The 7,567-nt window shown below is 38.4% G+C and overlaps 1 pseudogene; it reads left to right on the top strand.

The window, feature by feature from the left end:
- Positions 1 to 1,638: 1,638 nt before the first annotated feature.
- Positions 1,639 to 3,273, top strand: LOC102926111 (WD40 repeat-containing protein SMU1 pseudogene; annotated as a pseudogene).
- Positions 3,274 to 7,567: the final 4,294 nt, after the last annotated feature.

Genomic DNA, 7,567 nt, shown 5'->3' with positions numbered 1-7,567 from the left:
AAAAAGAAAGTGGCCATCTTCCAAAAAAACTTCTACAGATTAAATGAAATCCCATCAAAATGCCAACACAGTTCTTCACAGAACTTGAAAGGATAATTTTCAGCTTCATGTGGAAACACACACACACACACACACACACACACACACACACCAGGATAGAGAAGTGCTGAAGATATTACCATCCATGACTTCAAATTATTCTACAGAGTTATAGTAACAAAACATCATGGTATTGGCACAAAATTAGACACATTGATCAACAAAATTTAATTGAAAACACAGACATAAATTCATACATGTAGCTAGAGTTTTCCTGCCTTGCCCACAGTCAGGACAAATCTTTGTCACCCGCCAGTCCCACAGCCGCTCAGACCCAACCAAGTAAACACAGAGACTTATATTGTTTACAAACTGTATGGCCGTGGCAGGCTTCTTGCTAACTGTTCTTATAGCTTAAATTAATCCATTTCCATAATTCTATTCCTTGCCATGTGGCTGGTGGCTTACCGGCGTCTTCACATGCTGCTGGTCATGGCAGCAGCTGGCAGTGTCTCTCTGCCTCCCCTTCCGCTTCCCAGAATTCTCCTCTCTCCTTGTCCCACCTACTTCCTGCCTGGCCACTGTTTTATTTATTGACCAATCAGAACAATTTGACATACAGACCATCCCACAGCACATACATTTATAGACACCTGAATTTCTAAAAGAAGCCAGCAGTACAAACAGGAAAAAATAGAGCATCTTCAACAAATGATGCTGGTCAAACTAGATGTCGGCATGTAGAAAAATTCAAATATAACCATACGTATTGCCCTGCACAAAACTCAACTCCAAATGTGTTAAAGGCCTCAACATAAATCCAGATACATGAAAACTGATGGAATGGTGACTATGGAATAGTCTTGAGCTCATTGGCACAGGAAAGGACTTTCTGAACTGAACATGTTTAGTAGAGGGGCTAAGAACAGCAATTAATAAATGAACATTATGAAACAGAAAAGCTTCTGTATGGCAAAGGACACCAAGATTGTGAAAAAGTGGCTGGCTACAGAATGGGAAGATAATTTTGCCAACTCCACATCTGATACAGGACTGATAACTAAATGATATAAAGAACTCAAAAAGCTAGAAATCAAGAAAACAAAGAACCCAATTAAAAATGAAGTGCAAGTCTAAAAAGTATTCTCAAAAGAGGAAACACAATTGGCTGATAAACACTTAAAGAAAGGTTCAATACCCTTAGTCTTCATGGAAATGCAAAAAGCCACTCTGAGATTTTTGTCTTATACCAGTCATAATGTACAAGCTCAATAAAACAAGTAATAGCTCATTCTAGTAAGGATATGAAGTAAGGGAGCACTTACCCATTGCTGGTGAGACTGCAAACTTGTACAGCCATTATAGAAATCTGTGTGGTGGCTCCTTGGGAAGAATGTAGATCTATCGCAAGACCCAGCAATACAATTCTTAGGCTTATACTCAAATGACTTTACATCCCATTCCAGAGTCACTTGCTCAATCATGTTCATTTCTGATCTATTAATAATGGCCAGGACTTGGAAATTGACTTGATATCTTTCAATAGATGAATGGATAAAGAAAATGTGGGACATTTCCATAATAGGATATTACTGAGCAATGTTAAAAAAATTAAATCATGGCACCACTAGAGGTATCACAAGGTGTTATGTGACCTCATCTGTGCTGAGTGGGATCTGGACCTGGAGTGATACCTCTATATTGATCGAAATCAAGTCTTCCAATGTGATTCTTCTTATCATGCAGTACTTGGAGAACAGTTTACATGGAGCGTTGGTCACATTGTAGGAGACTACTGTCTCTCTGAATACTGTGGATAGAATTGAAAGTTTTTTGACCCATATTAGTAGTGGCCATTGGGATACTGTTTTACAGGCTACACAGTCTCTGAAATTGCCAGACAAAACCTTTGTTGATATCTATGAACAGATGGTTCCAGAACTGACAGAGCTTTGTGAATTGGGTGTTGCCAGGTCACTTCTGAGATAGACAGACCCCATGATTGTGTAGAAACAAACACAGTCAGAGAGCTATATTCATTTGGAAAACTTCTTAGTCAGGTCCTACTGATATTGGTGAGGTATACCCAGATGAAAGTAGCAAAGACAACAAGAGAGCAACAATTGTCCAGGCATTAACTTGGGAAGTCAGTGGGATGCCTCCATCTTGTCTCATGGCATTTCTGGGACAGGCATTGAAGTGGCAACAGCACCAGGGGTTGCTTCCTCCTGGTATGACCATAGACATGTTTCAAAGCCAAACAGCTGCCAAAGATGTGGAAGAAGAAAACTTTACCACACAACTAAGCAGGCATATTAAATTTGGTCAGACATCACACGTGGTGTGTGCTCCATTCTCTCCAGATGGTGAGTATCTGGATCTGTTGATGCATGTATTGAAGTGTCAAACTTTACTACTGGAAATATTAGAAAGGATCTTAAGTATTAGGCTCAGGATAACTTCATGATGACTGATGATTCTGCCCTCTGTATGTGTTTCAGCAGAGATACTGAAATGTTAGCAACTGGGGCCCAAGATGGAAAGATCAAGATGTGGAAGATTCAGGGCGAACAGTGTTTGATAAGATTTGAAAGGGCACATAGTAAAGGTGTCACCTGTCTGAGCTTTTCTAAGGAGAGCAGTCATATCCTTAGTGTGTTTTTCAACCAGATGATAAGAATTCATGATTTAAAATGTAAAGAAAAAAAGCACTAAAGGAATTTCAAAGATATTTCTTCTTTGTTAATGAGGCAACATTTACACATGATGGGCATTGCATTATTAGTGAATCTTCTGATGGCACTGTGAAGATCTGGAATATGAAGACCACAGAGTGTTCAAATTCCTTTAAATCTCTGGGTAGTACTGCAGGGACAGATATTACCATCAATAGCATGATCCTGCTTCCTAAAAACCCAGAGCACTTCATTTCATGCAACCAATAAAACAGTGATCATCATGAGCAAACAGGAACAGATTTTCAGAAGCTTCAGTTCTGGTGGTGACTTCATGTGCTGAGGCCTCTCCCCCTATGATGAGAGGATCTACTATTTCAGGGAGGACTTTGTGCTCTACTGCCTCAGCCCAGTTACAGGCAGGCTGGAGAGAATGCTGACAGTTGATGAAGATGTGATGGAAATTGCACACCACTCACATCAGAATTTGATTGCCACCTCCAATGAAGATGGACTCCTGAGGCTCTGGAAATGCTTAGTCAGCCTTTACAGTACATGAGAGCATACACTTAAGAGAAGGAATGTCCATGTGATATTTTAGTTTTTAATGTCTGCCTTTGTAAGCAAAGATATTGTCTGAAAAAGCCACAAGAATAATTTTATGAAAACTCATGTTCAAGCAGTAGTTACCATTTATACCATATCCCCCCTGAGACAGGATTTCTCTATGTAGCTCTAGCTGTCCTGAAACTAACTCTTTTTAGACCAGGGTGGCCTTGAATTCACAGAGGTCTACCTGCATCTTGAGTGCTGGGATTAAAGGTGTGAGCCACCACCTCCAGGCTTCCTTTTAAAGCATTTTAAAGACAATAGTCTGCTTTTAACTGGGGCATTATAACATTTTCATTGATTTTCTACAAAAAGATCTGAAATACTGATATTTCTGAAAGAAAATTTGTTTATTTGAAATGCTAATTAAAACCTGAATCCTAGCGTAAAACTTGTAAATTAGTCACTATGTCATAGTAAGTAGCTGTGGGTTTTTTTTTAAAGATTTTTAATAAACTTATAAATTTCTGGAAAAAAATTAAATCATGAAATTCTCAAGTTCATGAATGGTGCTAGAAAAAAAATCACCATGATTGAGGTAACCCAGACCCCCAATGACAATCTGGTATGTATGCACTTATATGTGGACATTAGCAGTAAAGTCTTCCATAGCAAGCTACAACTGATATAACAACAGAGGTTAGGTATAGAGTAAGGGACTGAGGGGATGTTTGGGTTACCCTAGGAAGTGGGAATAGAATAGACAATTATCTATATTTGGGGGTAGACTGCACCAGGATAAGGTTAGGGAAAGAATATGGGTAGGGACAGCTAAAACAAGGGATCTTTTGATGGCTTTATGAAAACTTAATACATTAGAAGCATATATGTAAAGATATGAAGATGATCCAAAAAGAATCACTAAAAATCAGGGAAGACAGAGCCCTAGCTGGATGTCTCTCATCACCAAAATAAACCTCTAGTTCTGGGAATGGGTTAAACCTAATAGAGTTGTTGACCAAAACAACCCTATGGGAACCCTGAAACAATCCAGGATATTGTCAAAGCTGTTGCTTGCTCTCCACAAACTGATGGTAAGTAAATCCCCCTTTCTAACGAAAACACTTTCACAACTCACTAAACATGAAGAAATCAAGCTGGTACCTACCTAGAGCCTTCACCCCTTACTGACTAGTATTCATAGTACTAGAACATATTCTTCATGCTACCAAAGGAGAAGGGTAAACATCTACCAACTACAAACCCTTCCATCTACAATTGTGACCTCTTTGCAAAATCCACTAGTACAATAGTGGCACAAAGCCATTGGACTAACCAAACAATCTCTGATTAGATATAAGGCCCACTCTATGAGATGAAATCCATCCCAGACACACAGTTGAGGTGGCCAAGAACCTGAGACTAGATAGGCCATGGACCTAGGGGAAAACTAAATTGTTCTGCTAAAGGAACATAGAAACAAAATGACTCTGATTGACATTTTGTTATACTCATAGATCAGTGTCTTGTTCAGTCATCATCAGAGAAGATTCCTCCTGAAATAGATGGGAACAAATACAAATACTCACAGCTTGACATGGTACACAGAGGAAAAAATCTTGCAACACTGGTTCCTAAATGGGACGTTTGTATCAATTCCTTCCCCTCACAGCTCAAAGAATCTTGTGGAAGAGGAAGCAGAAAGAGTTTAAGCATCAAAATGGATGCAGAACAGCTGAAGACAGCTGAACTGACATACATATGAACTCGCAGAGACTGTGGCAGCATGCAATAGGCCTGAATGGGTCTGTGCCAGATGGGGTCCTCATGCTGAGAGGAGAGGTGGACATAAGCCCACAGGGATAACCCAGAAGTTATCTCTAATTGATAATTGCTCACAAAGGAAAATTAGTTTTCTCCAATGGAGACTTACTGTGTATACAAACCACTATTATGGCCAGGCACAATGGCCAGCAGTAGATGACCAAGACTAAATAAGCTCATTGGTATTTGGGGAGTTGTTTTGTTTGTTTGTTTGCTTGTCACATAATACTATTCTGGGCACTTTCATTCTTCCTTTCTTTCTTTCTTTCTTCCTTTCTTTCTTTCTTTCTTTTTTCTTGTACCACATGTCTTTTACTTATGTATTATGGTGTCCAGATTTGTGGTTTTAGGGGATTTTTTGTGTGCCAATATGTGTGTATGCATCTATATGTGTTTCTTGTAGTTTCCTTTGGATCTTTGCTTTTCTGTTCATTGGTTTGTTTTGTTCTATTCAAATTTGTTTTGTTTTGATTTCATTTTATTTAATATTTTTTTAGATGTCTGTTTTCTAATGAAAGAGCAAAAACAGATTTGGGTGGGGTGAGATTTGGAGAGTGTCTGGGAAGAATTAGGGAAGGGAAACAAATATGAAAAATGTATTTCCAATAAAAAAAATGTGTCTCAAATTGTATCCTATGAAAAATATTTCTACCAGGAATAAATCTGTGGAAGATAAGGAACAATTGGATGTGGATGTGTATGTCTACATGGGGACACACATATAAAGGATGATTGGCAAATCAGCATGATCAAGAACTTCATACTGATGGGCCTACTCTTGGAAAAACCCACAGGCAGAAAACTCAAAAGGAATGATTTGAATTCAAGCTCAAGTCATTGTGAGGTCATCACTTTGTATTTTAAAGTGATGTAGCACATGCAAAAGAACCATAACTTTCACAATAGCAACAACTAAGTAGAATACATGTATGTCTAAAAGTTTTATATAATTTGTATAATTATATAATATATTATATTGCATATAATATAATAATACAATGTATATGTTAAACCATAGTTAGCCAAAGACCATCTTTGACATCGTGCCTCTATAAGCATGACTGAGAGGAGAGACATAATGCTTTCAAATGGAAGTACTACCAATGAAGTATGTGATGTCGTAAAAGCAACATGAAGAGTATCAAACATAACCTTTAGGGAAGTATAGAATACAAATATATCTCTCTTCTATATGCATGTTGTAACTTCTTTCCTTTCTTCTTTCCTTCTCTCTCTCTCTCTCTCTCTCTCTCTCTCTCTCTCTCTCTCTCTCTCTCTCCTTTTATCCTTAAAATCAAGTTGCAAGTAGATTTAAGATAGGGAACTTCAAGACCCTGATCAGGTCTAAAATGGGATGGAAAAAAAATAGGTCACTGTACTGCTTCCAGCACTCCCAAAAGAGCTCTGAGCCTTCTAACAGCAAGTGCATCTACTTCTATTTCTGATTCTTCCTTTAGGAGACCCCTCAGGGCTTTCCTTCTTCGATCCCAAAACCCAGAACTCTCTGGCACTTGTTCTGCATTCTCTATTTCTGTATTGGCACTTGAGTATTGATAGTCACCCCCCCAAACACACACACACACACAATAAATCCATTCTCTGTCATTAAAGGGGTCTGATACTGACATCTACAAAAATCTACCACCCTGAATCTTTGCTTGTCTGAATATCCATCCATTGAGTATTTATAATAAAAAGATAGAAATATAAGAGGAGTACAAAACTTACAAAGTTTAAATTTGTTAGGTTAAATAGCAATATACAAAAAAGTTGTAGACTTTCATGACCACTTTGAGGTTGGAATAGCTCTCCCAGAGTTCAAGGGCTTAGAACAAACTCCAGTAATTATTCCTGTCTACCTAAAGGAAACTACATATTTATCTTTAAGAACAAAATAAGAGATTTTCCTGAGCTGACCCTTTAATACAAATAATGTCTCATTGCCTACATTAATCTATATTTAAGACTGTTCTCTTGTAAATTGATACTATCCTCTAAGATTGTCTATGATTAAGAAGTTTGGGTGAAGACAGGCAGTGGTGACACACTCTCAGCACTCAGGAGGCAGAGCCAGGCAGATCTTTCTGAGTTCGAGGCCAGCCTGGTCTACAGGACAGGCACCAAAACTACATAGGGAAACCCTGTCTCAGAGAAGAAGAAGAAAAAGAAGGAGGAGGAGGAGGAGGAGGAGGAGGAGGAGGAGGAGGAGGAAGAAGAAGAAGAAGAAGAAGAAGAAGAAGAAGAAGAAGAAGAAGAAGAAGAAGAAGAAGAAGAAGAAGAAGAAGAAGCCAGTCAATGAGAAGTAGGGTGAAGAGCTAATGTGGGGGAGGAGAGATCAGAAGGAAATCTAGAGCAAGCATATTTGTAGCAGCTGACAAATTTATAATCTATATGTAGACTACTCTACAGACATAATGAGTCACACAACAATCATTAACTAAGTAGACAAGCATTAAAGTGGATAAAAAAGTTAGAGATAT

This window comes from Peromyscus maniculatus, chromosome 2 (assembly GCF_049852395.1).
Source record: "Peromyscus maniculatus bairdii isolate BWxNUB_F1_BW_parent chromosome 2, HU_Pman_BW_mat_3.1, whole genome shotgun sequence".
Lineage (NCBI taxonomy): Eukaryota > Metazoa > Chordata > Mammalia > Rodentia > Cricetidae > Peromyscus > Peromyscus maniculatus.
Note: the sequence above shows the minus strand (reverse complement) of the source record. Positions and strands in the feature narration are given on the sequence as shown.